This window comes from Macaca mulatta, chromosome 1 (assembly GCF_049350105.2).
Source record: "Macaca mulatta isolate MMU2019108-1 chromosome 1, T2T-MMU8v2.0, whole genome shotgun sequence".
Taxonomy (NCBI): Eukaryota; Metazoa; Chordata; class Mammalia; order Primates; family Cercopithecidae; genus Macaca; species Macaca mulatta.
This window is the reverse complement of record NC_133406.1, coordinates 74,661,908-74,679,645: the sequence shown is the minus strand read 5'-3', so window position 1 is coordinate 74,679,645 and position 17,738 is coordinate 74,661,908. Positions and strand designations below refer to the sequence as shown.

Below are 17,738 nucleotides of genomic sequence, written 5' to 3'. Positions count from 1 at the left end.
AAACATGCTTATTTCATGAGACCACTAATTGTAAACTAAATTTCACGGTCGATCTCTCATGAAAATCCTATAAGACACCTCTCAATAGATGGATACTCCATATACTTTTAAAAAAATAAGATAAATATGCTTTCAGAACAGGGATACAACTAAGGATATGAATTTCTGGAAGAGTTTTTGAACATTTTCAATAATTGTATAAAATGGTCTATGTCACAATTAGATAATCATTGCTTATAATAATAGACAAATAAATAAAATGTAGGATAGTCAGCAAATCAGGAATTGAGTTTCTGTTTAACCTTTTGCACTCAACCTAGGTCTTTACTCTGATATGAAGCTGGTTGTTATTAATTCATTTAACAAGTTTTAATTGAGAGTTTACTGTTATATGGTGGATGCTGTTTTCATAGACAAGTATTTTCTAAGCTTGATTTCTTTTGTTGAAAATCAAGGCAGTATTTCAAGTCTTTTGAATTTCACCAGATACACTCTCCTTTATTAAAAGCTATAAACAATGAAAAAGCTCTTTCTTAAAAGTTACCTTCAGAATAGGGGGCAAAACAGTCACGTAAATCGTGAATTTGCTAATTTACCTAGGTGTTCCTAACTTTACATTGTAAAGTCTAATGACATATATTAAATTAAGTTTTGAGTTCATTAGAATTGGAAGATAGTCATATCTAGTAATTCATTCAACATATGATTATGGAACACCAATTACGGGCCAGAAACCACGTTGCTCTCTAGACAATTAATAGTAAATGAAGCACATTCCTTATCCCGAAGACATAGTCAAATAATACCTCATTTTGCTGAAGTAACTCAAAAGAAGTGAGGGCTGGGTGTGGTGGCTCATGCCTGTAATCCCAGCACTTTGGGAGTCCTAGGCAGATTGATCACATGAGGTCAGGAGTTCGAGACCAGCCTGGCCAACATGGCGAAACCCCTTCTCTATTAAAAATATAAAAATTAGCTGGGTGTGGTGGCATGTGCCTATAATCCCAGCTACTTGGGAGGCTGAGGCTGGAGAATGGCCTGAGCCCGGAATGTGGAGGTTGCAGTGAGCTGACACAGCACCACTGCACTCCAGCCTGGGTAATAGATCAAGACTGTCTCAGAAAAACAAAAAAAGAAGCTTGGAAAAACTCAGTTCTTTCCCCCTCCCTAAACTAGTAAAAGAGAAGAATCAAATTATAATGAAACACATTTTTGGTTCGTTTATAATTTCTTGCTCATTTGTTGTAGAAGATGACAGAGACAAGCTCACAGAAATGTCAATATATTCATGTACTTTCCTTGACTTTTTCACCTCAAACATTGTAATTTATTTGGAACTGATTAGGTGGTGACAGGAAAGAGACCAGTTTAGGTAACACTTATGATCTCAGATATTAATATCATGGGTGCTAACTGTGATGGACATTATTAATCTTGTTAAAAATGAAGAGAAGCAAGCCTTAACTGCCTTTCTTTTTGTTGAAAGAAGGTGAAGTACAAAGTGGACAGTGTGCCTGGAGAGGGATAATGTTCTCATCCAGAAAATCAGAAACACATGCTCATCTTTTCAAAGCTATAAAAGTTTGTGCCTTGATGAAACCTTTTATTCTCCCTCAAGAAACCTTCAACATTATTTCACTTATTTTGCGGTAAATAAACCTGTGCCTTTGCAGGTTTGCAGATAGTGGCCAGGTGGTTAATGTACAGGAAACAAAGAATGAGGGAATCACCAGGAAAGGTTTCTCTCTCCTTTCGTCTAAATCCAGAAGGAGGGAGCTGGAGACGGATGTGGCTGGTCAAGAAAACTCAGTGGGAGAAGCCAGTTAAAACAGGAAACATAGTAAATTCTAGAGCTTCAGCATGGTGAAGGTGTTGGAAAGGCAGAGTGCTCTCTTCTTTCCTAGCTGATTCACTGACAGCATCCAGATCAATGCTGAGCCCAGGGGAGAGGCCTCCTTCTCCCAAAGTATGCTGGAGTACCATAAACTAGAACTCAGAGTGCTCTAAGCTTATGTTCTTGTTTTGGGGGCCCTAAATAGATCCTTGAAAAAGTACACCAAATGGTGTCAGAGTGAAGGCAGGAAACCCAGGGACTTATGAAATCCAGTGGTTTTTCATTAATTCCTCAGTGCCTTATTTCTTAGTGGAAATATTCAGCTTTGGTCTAAAAAACAGCTAAAAACCTTATGCAAAGAGCTTGTAAACAAACACCCACTTGAACCATCTGGTTTTGTAACACATACAAGTGATTAAGCCTCAGAGCTATGATTGTTAAATTTTTGAGAACACAACAATCCCAAATACCCCCAAATAGATTCCTTATACCAGTTTATGGGGGGAGAAGGGGTACATGATACTATGTATAGTAGATAATCTGGAAAGGTTAACACAGTTTTTTTGTTTCCTTACTTTCCTCCCTCCCACCCTGCCACCCTTCCTCCTCCTTTTCCTTCCTTTTTTCACTATGAGTGTTATAGAAAGATACAACATATGGACTAAAAACATGTTTGTAGTTCCACTATACTAAGTCTACATTGTTAACAACTTAGAATGTTCCTTATCTTTACCTTCGTTATTATTTTTGCCCTTGATAGAATGAGAAACATGTGTGCTTGAATGTGTATGTTGTGTGTGCGTGTGTGTGCACACACACACAAGGGGGTGTCTTAGCTCCTTTTAGAATACATTAAACAATCTGGTCTATTTGCAAATAATGAATTCATACTTTTTGTTCGTAATGACTAAAGAAAGTCAGGTCAGGGGGAAATTAAATATGTTAAGAGCTCTCATTTTAATTGTATAATATCGATACAGTCTTTATAGTTAATTTCCTTGACAAGTCGTAGGGCATATGGATTGGATTCTTCACATATTTCTAACGTGGAAATAATTCTAAATTGGAACATTTCATTTAGGTGACATCACCGTAGGGAAAAAGAATAAGTTGCACCCTGTACTGCAAGTATGTGGAAATAACACAGTTCTAGCTGATGACTTTCAAAATGAATTGCCCTAGTACACAGAATCAAAAACTCTAAAATGAAATAAAAACTCTTGGTGAGAAAACAATATTAGGTCTCCTATTTCTTTTTTTTTTGGGGGGAGCCCAGGCTGGAGTGCAGTGGCGCCATCTTGGCTCACTGCAATCTCTGCCTCCCAGGTACAAGAGATTCTCCTGCCTAAGCCTCCTGAGTGGCTGGGATTACAGGCGCGCACTACCAGTGATCCGCCCGCCTCTGCCTCGCAGGGTGCTGAGATTCCAGGCGTGAGCCGCTATGCCTGGCCACGTCCCCTATTTCTTTCTCCCTAATCTTGACCATTCCTCATCTCCAGATTTATCATAGTAGCTGGTGGGAGGAATTGTTGAAAGAAGAGGGGAAAGAGAGTGTTTAGTTTCAGCAGTGGTGGTTGGAGTATCAAACTCACTCCCAAATATATGATGGTTCAAATATAATAAAAGCTAATTTTTCCTTCACATAAAGTTTCTAATGGGTGTTCTTGATTGGGATGAGTCTCTTTCAAGTGATGATTTCAAGGCCAAGCTCCTTCTATCTTGTGGCTCTCTGACCTCAATACACAGCATCCACAGTTTCCTATATCTATCATCTGCATAAGAGGAGACCATATGGGATATTGTGTGTGTGTAGCGGGGTGGTTTACGGACCAAGTATGGGGAGGCTCCTGTCACTTCTACTCTCTTTCCATGGAGGAAAACTCATCTCATGACCTTATATAAGCATAAGAGTGGCTGGAATATGGTTAGCTGTGTGTCAAGGAGCAAGGGGAACTGTTGGTTAGTTTCCATGGCAAAAGGAAAAGAGGAGAAAAAGATGGGTGTTGACACAGGACACTATGGATCTTTTTATTTGCTAAGGAGGAAACAATGAAAGTAAAACCCTTTTCAGTGATGTGCTGATAAACTGGCTTTTCCAGGGGGAATAAAACCACTTCACCTGATTTGTATTGTTTGCCAATTTCCTTGGTGTAAATATGCACAGCCCCAGCTCTAGAAAGCTAGGAATAAGCCATTCTAGCTTGTCATTTTACTAACTAACTCTGAAAAAAATACATCTGAGGAAGTCCATTTATGGGAAGGAAGTGAGCATGCATTTTGCCTTTGGTATTTGACACAAGGAAAGATTCACTTTGGAATGAACCTCTTTATCATCTGAAAAACCATCAATATGATATATTCGTATCAACAACAGATGTGGGCATACAATTTTGAGTCAGGGAAAAATAGCACCAAGGGCACAGTGAGTCAAGGCTACCCATCTGGCCTGAATCCTGGGTCATGCTCAGGCAAAATGTAAAGCACCTAGAACCACTTTCCAGTGAGTGTGCCGAGAAGACAGAAGCCACTTCTGGGAGAGGTATATTTACATTTTTTTTCTTGGAATTTCATGTGATTGTTCCTGTAATCATTTTCCAAGAAGAGGGAAAGACTTGGAGATGAAATGGATGACAGCGATTAAAAACATAGATGCTAAGGATAATTTCTCTGTTTCTGATTATAAAAGAAGTTGGATGTTGGTGTCATTCCCTGTGAGAGAAGCAGAGAAATCAGGCCAGGTGTGGTGGCTCACACCTCTAATGCCACTTAGGGAAGCTGAGGCGGGCAGATCACTTGAGGTCAGGAGTTTGAGATCAGCCTGGCCAACATGGTGAAACCCTGTCTCTACTAAAAATACAAAAATTAGCTGGGTGTGGTGGTGGGTACCTATAATCTCAGTTACTCGGGAGGCTGAGGCAGGAGAATCACTTGATCCCAGTGATCTGAGATCATACCATTGCACTCCAGCCATGGTGACAGAGGGAGACTCCCTCTAAAAAAAAAAAAAAAGAAAGAAAGAAAAACAGAAAGAAAGAGAGAAAAAGAAAGAAAGGAAGGAAGGAAGGAAGAAAGGAAGGAAGGAAAGATATGGGGGGGTGGTTTGTGTTTTAAGAAAACACCGTTAAAATTTAAATGGATGCTCAGATCTTAATTGGCTAATTAATCGACATTGTTAGTAGACCAATGGCTGTATATCCTTTGGACATTTTCACTATTACTTCTCAGCTTTTGCTGGCCAAAGAATCAGGCCATGTAATGATCAGTTTGATTTGCTCTTACCATTCTGTTTGATCCATGCAGATGTGGGTGTGGTGTACCTGAATCATGATGTAGTGGTCCAGATAGCTGGTCAAGACATGCAAGGGCCTATGATGCAGCCCAGTTGCTTTTGTTGTGTGTGGGTTTGTTTTCAGAAGTGTTAAAGATACAGCACCTCCCAAACCAATGATTACTCTGAGTCTTCACTGTAAAGGCTTGGAGTTTCCTATAAGGTGCCTGTTGCTTTGTTCTACTTGGGAGGGTTCTGATAGCATCGTGAAGACTGTGGTCTTTCTAGGATTCATTTGGAACACAAGCTGAGGCTGATCAAAGCCTAAAGATGAATTAGATCTGTGATTTCTTGGTTCTAGTTAGTACTGGTTTATTTTACATCAGTTGCTGTTTTTGGAAAGTACTAAAACTGGTAATGACAGACTCAGGTACTGAGGTTTCTCAAAAAGTTAATTCATTCACTTAGTAAATAATAAGCTGTTCCAGGGAGCAGCTCTCCTCCTCACATATTTCCTTATGATGGTGAAAAGTAAGCTCCTCTGAAACTAACTTTTCTCCTGCCAACCATCTCTATTGAATTTTTCCTTAACTGTGGTCTGCCAAAAAAAACAGAACTGAGACTTGGCACACCAGTTTTGATCAGACCAACCATCAGAATCATAATGTCCTAAGTACAAAGCCCACTAATTGAATTTCATTCACGGACTGAAATACAGCAGCCAAGGCAGAGAACACTGTCGGCTGTTTTTTATGAGGTGCAGAGTCTAAAGTCATTTTTTAAATGTGAGTGATGCAATTTCTTGTATCTTTCATTTAAAATGCTACTTGGTAAACAGTGTTTCAGATTAGCGTATTTGTAATTTAAATGAAGACAGTACATCAAGCTGAATCTGAAAAGAAAGGAGAAGTTTGGGAAATGATTCGTTCCCCTTTTTGTGTGATCTACTGTAGAAAATAATAAATAAATAGGTATAGAGGGGGGAAGAAAGGCTTCTGGATTTTAGGAGACAAAATCGAACCATTTCTAAAAGAGTCAGTTCCAATAGCTAAATCTTTGTTTTCTTCAAGCACACTAATAAATTCTGCCTAATTCATTTTTTATTTTCTCTCGGGGTTTGCTTGCAGATTTGCCTCAACAAAGGAAGCATCATGTTACATCTTTTAAATAATTGATGGCTCTCAGTTCAAGCCAGCTTGAAGGAAATTCTGAAAATAGGTACTGATTGAGCAAGTGCCTCCTTCCTCCCCACATTCCCCTCCTCAACACTCTCTCTTCTCATCTTTGTTTAACCAAACCCACTTTTCCCTCCCCTTTTGTTTATTTGCCTCCTTGGTTGAGAGCAGAGGGTGCTTTCATTTGGGTTTAGGCTTTAGCTAATTCTTGGTATCTCTCATTTATTTCACAACATTCTATTTACTTTATTAAAGATAGGGGGAGCTACTAATTATAAGCTGACTGATCTAATGAGGAGCTTTTAATTAATCAACAGAAATGTTATGTCATAATAACCACTGGAAACAGTTTGTTGGAATTATGAGAAAACTGGGCTTAGAGCTTGTCCCTCTAAATTTGCAGTGTGTTATTCTCCAACCGTCAAATTACCCTGGAAGCTGGGTCAGCTGCAGCCTTGCCCAGCTGTTCCTGTAGGTCCTAATACTGTGAGCTATTCTCTGTTATTCCCCCAGAGAGAGAAGAGCATCTCCATTTTACCTCACTCTTGGTGTGATTAGCAGTTGTCTAAGACTTGGAAAAGCCATTACCACTTTCAGGCAGATATGGCTGGTAGAACCTTAGACTGGTCTATAGTGATTCTGGCTTCTAGTCATGACTTTGTAAGTCACTTTGCCTTACAGAACTTCCCTTTCCTTACTGGTAAAATGAGGGCTTTGGAGTGCATTATCGCCAAGATCTTCATCAACATAGCCTTCTTGCATGGTCCAGGGAAAGGGATGATAAACCAAGAACTTGCACTGCGTTTGATTTTGGGTGCATTAATGGTATTCTGACTTTGAGTGAATGAAGATCATGTGCTCCTTCTTTATTAACTTTCCTGTTTCTTTCCATGATTTTTCTTTTCTCTTAGTCTTTCATTTATGTCTTCTTCTCTTATTTATTTCCCTTCCCTTTCCTTTCTAACTTTTCATGTTTCCAGGGTTAAAGTGGAAGGTAAATGATTGGCAAAGTGCTAGACTCAAGGATCTGGGCCAACTTAATGAAGAAATCTCTTATTTTAAAAATATTTTGTCCTCACAGAAAAGCTTCCTCCGTCAGAGTTTGCATCAGAAAGTAGCCAATATTATTGAATTTGTGAAGACTAAATATAGAGTGGCAAATATCGGGAGATCTAAATCTGGAATTCTATGTTTGACCTCAGTTTAACTGGAGGGAGTCTTACATTGTACCCATCACTGAAAAAGCTGTATCTAAATTGATGGATTATTTTCTACTCTCAAAACTATTTCATAATCTTTAAGGCACTTTTCTTTTCAAAAGATGCATCACATAGATTATATCATGACATTTTATCTCTTAATAGATCACATTTCCTGGCGGTGGGGAGCTGAAGTTGTCTTTGCCCTATATCTCCCCATCATCCAGTAGCTTGCTTGCCTGCCCAAGATATCCTGCCTGACTGCCTTTATTGAAATCCTGAAAAAAAAACCTTCAAATAATCAAACCCGCATGAATAACATATGGTAGGGGATCTGGAAAACTGAGGAAATTCTTCTGTTTATCTTTTCCTGGCTGTACACTAAAGTTATCTTCAGAATCATTAAAGGAAATATGTGTTTCCCCTTTTAAAAATCTTTACTTCTGCTATGCATTCACTTTTTGAGAGTATATGCTGTTCAGGGTTTTGTATCTGTGTGTAGTAAGTAGATCCCTCACAATAGGATATACTCTTAAGGTTTTGGAATTCAAAATGTGTTTTTCCCCAAGGACAGCTGGGTGAATGGTTGGGTTCCACTGTCATGCTACCATGTTTGAGGAATATCATGTGCTAAGTGGCTTATCCTTTTATTGGAATATTTATTCTTAGAACCAGTTTGAGACCCAAGAACTGTATTTAGAGAGGTAATTCCCCTTCTAAGAAGGTTCCTGCAACAATACAGAGGCAGCTACTGGTGATGGTAGAGGGTGATGGTAGGGATGGTGTAAGTCCTATTGCCTTGGGGTCACTGACTTTGTGGGTGAAGGGATACTGGTAATGTAGTTATCTATGTTTGTTTTAAAAATATTCTCTGGGACAGGGAAGAGAATCCAGAGGCTTCCTCTTCCTATCTCATACTACACAACCATGGTGGGGTAGATCATTCACTTTGTAATACGTACGAAAAGTGCACCCTGGGAATCGTGCAATGCAAAATCCAGGCAACTACACCTGATAGTTCTTAATCCTGGAATTTTTTCTTTGTAATAGACAATCATCAGCTTACAAAACAGTTGTGAGTTGTGTCTCAGTCTACATTTTAAAACTGGTTATTCAGAAACAATAATTGGTAACTGGGACCTAATTAAACTAAAGAGCTTCTCCACAGCAAAAGAACTATCAAAAGAGAGACAAGCTACAGAATGAGAGAAAATATTTGTAAACTATGCATACTACAAAGGACTAATGTTCAGAAACTACAAGGAACTTGAATGACTGAACAAGAAACAAATAACCCCATTAAAAAGTGGGCTAAGAACATAAACAGACATATCTCAAAAGAAGACATATGAGTGACCAACAAACATATGAAAAAATGCTCAACATCAGTAATCATCAGAGAAATGCAAGTCAAAACCCCAGTGAGATACCATCTTACACCAGTAGGAGTGGCTATTATTAAAAGTGAAAAAGTAACAGATGTTTGCGAGGTTGTGGAGAAAAGGAAACACTTATAACTATTTGTGGGAATGTAAATTAGTTCAGCCTCTGTGGAAACCGGTTTGGAGGTTTCTCAAATAACTAAAAACAGAACTACCATTCAACCTAGCAATTCCATTACTGGATATATACCCAGAGGAAAAGAAATTATTCTACCAAAAAGACACCTGCCCTCATATGTATAACACAGCACTATTCACAATAGCAAAGACATGGAATCAACCCAAGTGCCCATCAGTTGAGGACTGGATAAAGAAATATGGTACATATAGAGTATGGAATACCATACAGCCATAAAAAAAGAATGAAATCATGTCCTTTGCAGCAACATGGATGCAGCTGGAGGCCATTATTCTAAGTGAATTAACACAGAAACAGAAAACCAAATATTACATGTTCTTACTTATAAGTGAGAACTAAACATTGGATAGAAACAGACAGAGATGAGAACAATAGACACTGGGGACTCCAAAAGAGGGGAGGGAGGGAGGGAATCAAGGGTTGAAAAACTTTCTGTCTGGTACTATGTTCACTGTTTGGGTGACGGGATCAGTAGAAGCCCAAATCTCAGCATCATGCAATATACTCTTGTAGCAAACCTACACATGCACCCCCTGAATCTAAAACTGAAAATAAAATAAAACAAAATAAAACTGGTTGTTTGGAATTTAGAATATTTGCAGACAAGGGAAAAAGTGAGATAAATAGTAGTGCATTTCCTGGGTTACCCACAAAATTCTTCTCAATCATATTGTTACTGGACTTCTAAAGGCCATTTACAATCTTTATCCCCCCATTCTTAGTATATTACCTATAGTATTGAATAAGAAATCTTTCACCTGGATTGGTTGTCACCATTTAAATCAAGATTTTTCTGGGGAAATATATACTGCATTTTGTAATAAGAGGAAATCATAAGGGTAACAGGAACTGATTCCATACACCCTTCCAATGCCCCACCATCTCCCCTTGCCCACAAACTGAATCTCCTGAGTTGAACGCCTCTGCTTAGAGATAGTTGTTGGTATGGGATCAAAAGGAGAACTGGTTCCCAAAACCATTGTTTTAACATTAACATTATTTCAAATTTTCAGCCATTTCAGAGATAGAGTATGACAAGTTGTAGAGTTTAAATGTTAACTTGAAATCTACGGCCACACTGGCTATGAGCATTAGCAATATTACACAGAAAGCAGCCACTTAACTGTTGAAATCAGCACCGGAAGGATTTTTCTTGATTCAAGTCCTGTGTTTGTACTTCCTGAGTCCTGTGCTTTCTTTTTAAAAAAGCAAAAACCTAAATTAGGTCTTCTTGGACTTCTGACCCTCTAGTGTCAGTTGGGTGGGTCCTCTCCTAGTGTTTCTCTATACTTACATAAATTACAGTTTTTTAACAGGTTCTTATGTTCACACTCCTAAAAAATAAATAGGATTGGATTCTGACATTCGAGTCATCTTACCTCCTGTCTCTCTCATGGGTATGTTTGAAACACCATCCTAGTTTTATATGTAAAGCACCCTCCTTTCTTGATTCTAGACCCTGTCAAATTCCAACCTACACTAGAAACGTCCTCGGTCTCTTGTCTTAGCTGATCTTCAGCTCACTTTATGCAAGAAATTATTTAAAAATGATCCCTTTGTTTTCTAGTATTCAAATAGTTTCTCTTTAGCATTACAGTAAATTACCAAGGTATGATCCCAACTGCTGGGTGTAGGGGGAAGTTGGGATTGAAACCTCAATCTAGTTTATTTGCCAAGCATTTTACTTTTAACCTCATTCTTGAAAGAAAGCGGGAAAGCAATGAGTCTGAAGGGTGTCTTTAGTGAAACGATTTAGAGATTCGTCTGAGGGTCTTCTGATGCAATGCAGGCATCTCTTTGAAGTGCTCACTCCCCAAAGTCTACAGTTAACCACATTCATGCCTCAAGGGATGTGATGCAAAGTGGCCTGGTGCCACCTGAGTAATTATTTTCTCCACATCTTTTACTTAATATATTGCACCAGAGCGTGCACCAAACAAATTGTCAGGGGCATTCCGGCCTCCTGTTAGTCACAACCTTCTCTTCTCCCTTCTCACCTCCTGAGCTGCAAGTTAGCACAGAATTTCCCTGGATATACAAGGGATTGCTTTGTTGCTCTGAACAGTCTTTTTATATTTTAGTAAAGATATGAGAAGCATTAAGTTAAATCATATGGAATTGCCGTTTTTGTAGGTCGAAACTGATAGAATAACAGCAACTTCATGAGGTTCAACCCAGTAGCTTCCTTTGATAGACATCTCCCTAAAACATCATTAGTGTATGTTTAGTGAAAACCCACTTGGAGTTTACTTAAAATAGAAGCTTCAAGTTTTCCCACTTAGAAAGCTGGGGCCTCTACCCTCTCTCTTGTGTTTTTTTCTGAAGATCAGAGAAATAGGACACAAAGGCTTCACATTTGGAGAAATGCATATATTTTGAGACTAATATGAAGTAAGTACAAAGTCCCTTGGTCTTGGAAGAATTTTTTTTTTCTGAAAGTTGTATATGGGTATTATAATGGAAAACGCTTTGAAACCCTAACCAGAGCATTTGCTATAAATAAGAGAGGAGCGGAAGATTAATAAATCTGATAAAGCTGAGAAGGAAGAAATCTTAAAATAAGAAATGAGGACTGTACCTTCGTTGGAGTGTTAATACAGCCCTGAGTGTATGTATAGGAAAATCAAAGACTTGCTAAAGGCAGAGCATACTAAGTCATAGCTATTAATGTGTGCTTAACTCTATTGCCTGGGAGATTTTATTAAATGCAGCGGCCAAGAAAATTGACCTTACTTTTTTTTTTTTTTTTTCCTTTTTTGGGTTGGATCCTTGCTCACGTCACATAAATGAATAGAGCTGACAATTTACTGGTTCATCAATGAAACAATATTAAATTATGAAGATGTAAGGAAAAAATCCTACGCTAACACTGTCGCAGTTTGAAAGGTAAGCTGCTCCCTACAAGATTAGGAGATATTAATGTTCTTTTAAAATCCATATAACATAATACCGTGTGATACACATTAGAGGGTTAAGTGGCCCCTTGACATCTTTGACTACTATTGTGCTGCTGGCAAGTATTTCATAGTAAGGTACAATGTTTTCCTGATTCTGCCTTTTAAAATGTAAAGACATCATTTTAAATGCTTTTAAAGTGTTTTTTGTTGTTGTTGTTTTTTGTCTGTGTGTAGGATATTCTGGCAGATTGGACTTTACTGAGTGTGTGTTGTAGTGATCATGTAGTTGCTTTGGAAAGGTTTTGCCCGAGTTTCTGTTGATTCACTGTATTGACCAGTAAGCTGAGGTTGTGAAAGTCAGACTATTTCTTAATTTTTGTCTTTTTTTTTTTTTTTTTTTTTTTTTTTGAGACGGAGTCTCGCTGTGTCTCCCAGGCTGGAGTGCAGTGGCGTGATCTCGGCTCACTGCAAGCTCCGCCTCCCGGGTTCACGCCATTCTCCCGCCTCAGCCTCCCAAGTAGCTGAGACTACAGGCGCCCGCCACCACGCCCGGCTAGTTTTTTGTATTTTTAGTAGAGACGGGGTTTCACCATGTTAGCCAGGATAGTCTCGATCTCCTGACCTCGTGATCCACCCGCCTCGGCCTCCCAAAGTGCTGGGATTACAGGCTTGAGCCACCGCGCCCGGCCTAATTTTTGTCTTTCAGTGATGCCTAAGAAGTAAAATATTGCTCTTCTTTACATCTTGTCCTGTGTTTAAGATAGAGATCCTTCTCTCTCTAATTCTACCTTCTGTGAACTTAGTAAAAGTTCTTGGTATCCATTAGATTTCAATTGAATACCCGTTTCTTTCCAGGGATATCTGTCTACTTCACTCCATTTTTGAAGGGAAATTATGTAATACTAACTTTCCCAGGTTACCATTAGTTAGTCAGTTAATATCCTAGACCCAGGTCCTTCACTTGGATCCATGAACTCCGTTGTGGTTGTAATGACTGTCATACGAGGATCATAGCGTGGAAGGATTCTTTTGTTGCAGAGTGTCTGTGCATTCATCATACTCTCACACGGGTTTGTAACTCAGGAAGGATGAAGAGCCACTGCCTCCTCTAATGCAGGATCTCTGATGTGTTAGTTACTCTGAGTTCTTGCTGCAGAGGCCAGCGCAGAGTAAGTGAACAGGAATCCGTGTGTGCTCACTGCCAATGATGCTTTTCAATGGTGCTTGCTACTGAACCCTTTGGAATAAGGCATATTTCTGAACGGCATTCAGCAGACTCCTGCTTCAGTGTGGAAAATGGCACTTTAGAAGTTGAATTACCTTTTTCATGGCACCCAGGTTGCTTAATTTGCAAATTGAGAGTAATTTAGTCAGCGGGAGAATATGTTTTCATGTTCGAAGTCCATTGGAATGAATTTGGCGTTCTCTTTCCTCCTTCAGCTCCAACTATCATAAAATGGAGTTCTGGCCCCAAACCGTTCAGTTACATGATTCTGGGATATCATCTGTTGTTTTGCGTAGCATCAGTTTAGTTTTAAATATTGGTAACACTAACATCTACTTCTTGTGGACTGCAGGTGTGCCCTGCTTTCAGAAAACTTGGATAGGCTTCAAATTCACGCTTAATATGCCATTGCAGGAAGGGGCAATGATTTGTACACTAAAAATAGATTGGCTTTAAAAAATAATTTATCACAAGATTCCTTTAAATAACCAACTCTCTTAGAGCATTTAAAATATGACTTGATTTGAAAAATCAATAGCTACTTGCTCAACTTTTCAAGAACACGTCTGCTTTGTAATGTGAGGTGGGTGAGCTGGGGGCACCGAGCCACAAAGAATGAGGGTCTTAAGTGAGCTGAAGAGGAATTAATTTTAATTTAGAAAAGAATTTGCTTTTCCAGAGTTTCCCAAGAAAAGCACCTTCACCTTTATCACCTCCAGAGAACGTAAAGAAAAAAAAAATAATAAAGCAGGCCAGTTTCAGTTTGGAAAAGGTAAATCTGTTTCTTTGGTGGGTCACATTCTGCATTATGCATGTGCATAAAAGTGAGGTTTGCTTTGATCCTGACTATAAAAAGTTTATTTTTAAACTCAGACTGGGCAGGAATCCAGCGATGCTCTTTCCCCTGCAACACATCCTGGGTTTCAGGTCCCCAGCCTGGCGGAATAGAGCTAAGCAGCAGGAAGTAGTTGAAGAGTGTAGAGACTTGATGGGTGCTGAGGTTTTTTCCCCCCTTCCTCCCCTCGATTTTTGAAATTCAAATTGAATGCAATTTTCAGCTCATTTGAGCCAGAATATACTGTTGCTGAGCTTCAGTGGCTCTTAAATTCAAACTCACAGGAGAAAACAGATATCATCTGTCACAGAGGGTGGGGGAGAAGACTCCCGGCATTTATTCATGGGAGTCAGAGCTCTAGTAACTAATTCAAACCTTTCTGACTAATTGACTAATCACTCACAGGCAAACTTATCAACTAATCAATGAAACCTTTATGACACCCATCTTATATAGTCTGGGAGTAGCTACCCCCTTCCTTTAGAAAAAATTGTTCAAGTCTATTTTTATATCATTGGCACTTTAATACCTTTTTGGCGAAACAAGACAGAATATCGTGGCAATCTTTTTTTCTGCTCTTCCTGACTATTCTTATTGTTTCCCTCTTTAATGTCTTTGTCAATTCTATTTATTTATGACAAAATTAGCAGAAAACTTATGGGTGGCTAAGAGGTACAAAAAAATTGAGGTTTTTTTTTTTTCTTTTCTTTTTTGTTACTATACAGAGTACTTGAAAAATATCTTTCTTGGGGGCAAAGATAAGTACCAATTAAAAGGGAAAAACCCACTCATACAGTTCTTGAGTTTGCAAGTGTGGCTAATCTGCAGGGTGGATGTTTCAGGATGGCTTGAGAATGCCTCTGGGTGAAGTTCTGCCACTGGGTATGTGCCCCGGGAATGCAAATAGATTTGAGCAAATAACAATCTGAAATTTCTCCTCTGATTTCAGAAAGAGTGCAATGTGGCAATTTTGATTCTGAAATGTAGGTTATATGATTTACTGCTGATACTTGTCCTTGAGTGTTTTAGTATAAGCCAAAATTTACATGGGGATATGAAGGCCATTAGCTGTCTCTTGCTGTTCGTCGTCTTCTTTTTTTTTTTTTTCCTCAAGATCCATGAGAGAAAAGTTAATTATGATGTTATTTCAAAGTAAGCAGGAGTAAAACAATTTGATCTCTAAATACTATTTTTAATGAAGTTTGTTCATAGCTATCAAACTTGGAGTTTAAAATTGTTTTGCATAAAGTAAGTATATGGTCTGGCCATATATATTTATATTTATACTCGTGTGTGTGTGTTTGTGTGTGTTGTGTGCTTGTGTGTGTGTTTGTGTGTGTGTGTGCTTGTGTGTGTGTTTGCGCGTGTGTGAGTTTACCCATCCCCAAAGTCTCTAAGAAGGTGAGAGCAGGAACATCCAAATGGTGGCCATTTTCACATTAATAGTCGTCAACCACTGTATTCTCTTAATGGTAATGTGAATTAGATCCTTCATAAAAGACATTTATTTCATTTCTTTTATAAGAACGATACTGACATGCTAACTTGTTTTCTCGTGATTATACCTCAGTACAAGTACCACAACCATATTGTTGTTTCTTGGACGCATGGTACAAGAAGCCAAACATCTACTATGAGGTTGTGATTTATAAAAAGAAATATGTATTTGTTCTCTGTTGCCCCCACAACACCCCCGACCTTCACATTCCTGACTATAGAGCTCTTTATCCCTTGGAATTTCCTGTTTGACAGGAGTGTCTTTCGTTCTATTGAGGTGACTTTTGGAGGTCTCCCAAATGGGTTCTGGTCACCAGAAAAATCAAGCCATGATTACAAGCTTGGAACTTTCAACCACACCCCTCATCCTCCAGGAAGGGGAGAGAAGCTGAAGATTGAGTTAATAATTGACCATGCTTACAGGATGAAGCCACTGTAAAACTCCCTAATCTGGGTCAGATGCGGTGGCTCACACCTGTAATCCCAGCACTTTGGGAGGCTGAGGCAGGCAGATCACGAGGTCAGGAGTTCAAGACCAGCCTGGCCAACATGGTGAAACTCCATTTCTACTAAAAATACAAAAATTAGCCAGGCGTGGTGGCATGTGCCTGTAATCCCAGCTACTCAGGAGGCTGAGGCAGGAGAATTGCTTGAATCTGGGAGGCAGAGGTTGCAGTGACCCAAGATCACTCCACTGCACTCCAGCCTGGACAAAAGAGCAAGACTCCATTCCCCATCCCCCAAAAAAGATTCCTAAACTGTGGGATTTCAATTTGCAATTTCAGAGAGCTTCTGGGTTGCTGAACATGGGGAAGTTCTGGGAAAGTGGCGTGCCTGGAAAGGGCTTGGAAACCCTGTGTCCCTTCCCATATACCTTGCCCTATGCACCACTTTATCTGTCTGGCTGTTTGTCTGTATTCTTTATAATAACCTTTATAAATATAATAAACCAGTAAAAGCAAGTGTTTCTCTGAGTTTTGTGAGCTGCTCTAGCAAATCAGTCAAACCAGAGAAGGGGGTTATAGAAACCTCCAATTTATAGCTAAATCAAACAGCAGTTGTAGGTAGCCTACAACTTTCAGTTGATGTCTGAAGTGAAGGGAAGTCTTGTGGGACTGAGCCCTTAACCTGTGGGATCTGATGCTGTTTCCAGGTAGGGAGTGTCAGAATTTAGTTAAATCGTAGGATGCCTAGTTGGTGACCACTGGAGAACTGATGTGTGGGAAAGCAAAAGCAAGCCCATACTTCTGAGCACAGAAGTGTCTGTGTTGAGTGTGAGAGTAGGAAAAACAGTTTAATTTTTCCTATGTTATTACACCTACCTTGACCAGGAATCTACATTTTCAGCTAATTACTGGTTAATAGGGTTTAGTTTTTCTACTAAAATATCTTAAATTTTCAGTTTACATGTAGTTACTGAGTGCTTACTACATACCAGCCACTCACTGTGCTAAGATTAAAATATATAAAATTGTAGTTCTCTAACCTAAGTGAAGTGGACATTGGAGGTGACATATCAAAAGAGTCACCAATATGCACTATCCCAACCCTTTCTGTCAGTGGATAACCACTTTTTTAAAAACAATTGATATGGTTTGGCTATGATCCACCCAAATCTCATCTTGAATTGTAGCTCCCATAATTCCCATGTGTTGTGGGAGGGACTGTGTGGGAGATAACTGAATCATGGAGGCGGTTTCCCCCATACTGTTCTCATGGTGGTGAATATGTCTCATGAGATCCGGTGGCTTTATAAGTCTCACAAGATCTGATGGCCTTTCTCTTGGCTCTCAGTCTCACTTTTCTGCCGCCATGTAAGACGTGCCTTTCGCTTTCTGCCATGATTGTGAGGTCACCTCAGCCATATGGAACTGTGAGTCCATTAAACCCTTTTCTTCATAAACGACCCAGTCTCGGGTATTTTCTTTCTTTCTTTCTTTCTTTCTTTCTTTCTTTCTTTCTTTCTTTCTTTCTTTCTTTCTTTCTTTCTTTTTTTTTTTTTTTTTTTTGAGATGGAGTCTCATTCTATCTCCTAGGCTGGAGTGGAGTGGAGAGATCTCGGCTTACTGAAACTTCCCCCTCCTGAGTTCAAGCAATTCTCCTGCTTCAGCCTCCCAAGTAGCTGGAATTATAGGTCCCCACCACCATGTCTGGCTAATTTTTGTATATTTAGTAGAGATGGGGTTTCGCCACGTTGGCCAGCCTGGTCTCAAACTCCTGACCTCAG

General features: G+C 39.3%; 1 protein-coding gene across 13 annotated transcripts in view; it reads left to right on the top strand.

The window, feature by feature from the left end:
* ESRRG (estrogen related receptor gamma) overlaps positions 1–17,738 on the top strand; it is a 643,479-nt gene that overhangs the window by 190,523 nt on the left and 435,218 nt on the right. For 12 of the 13 annotated variants that reach the window (XM_077986966.1, XM_077986938.1, XM_077986937.1 and 9 more), the window contains exon 2: positions 11,852–11,943. The gene's annotated coding sequence lies outside the window, so the exon portion shown is untranslated. Of the gene's footprint in view, positions 1–11,847; positions 11,944–17,738 lie in introns of those variants that run through there. The other variant, XM_077986970.1, reaches the window with a different exon arrangement.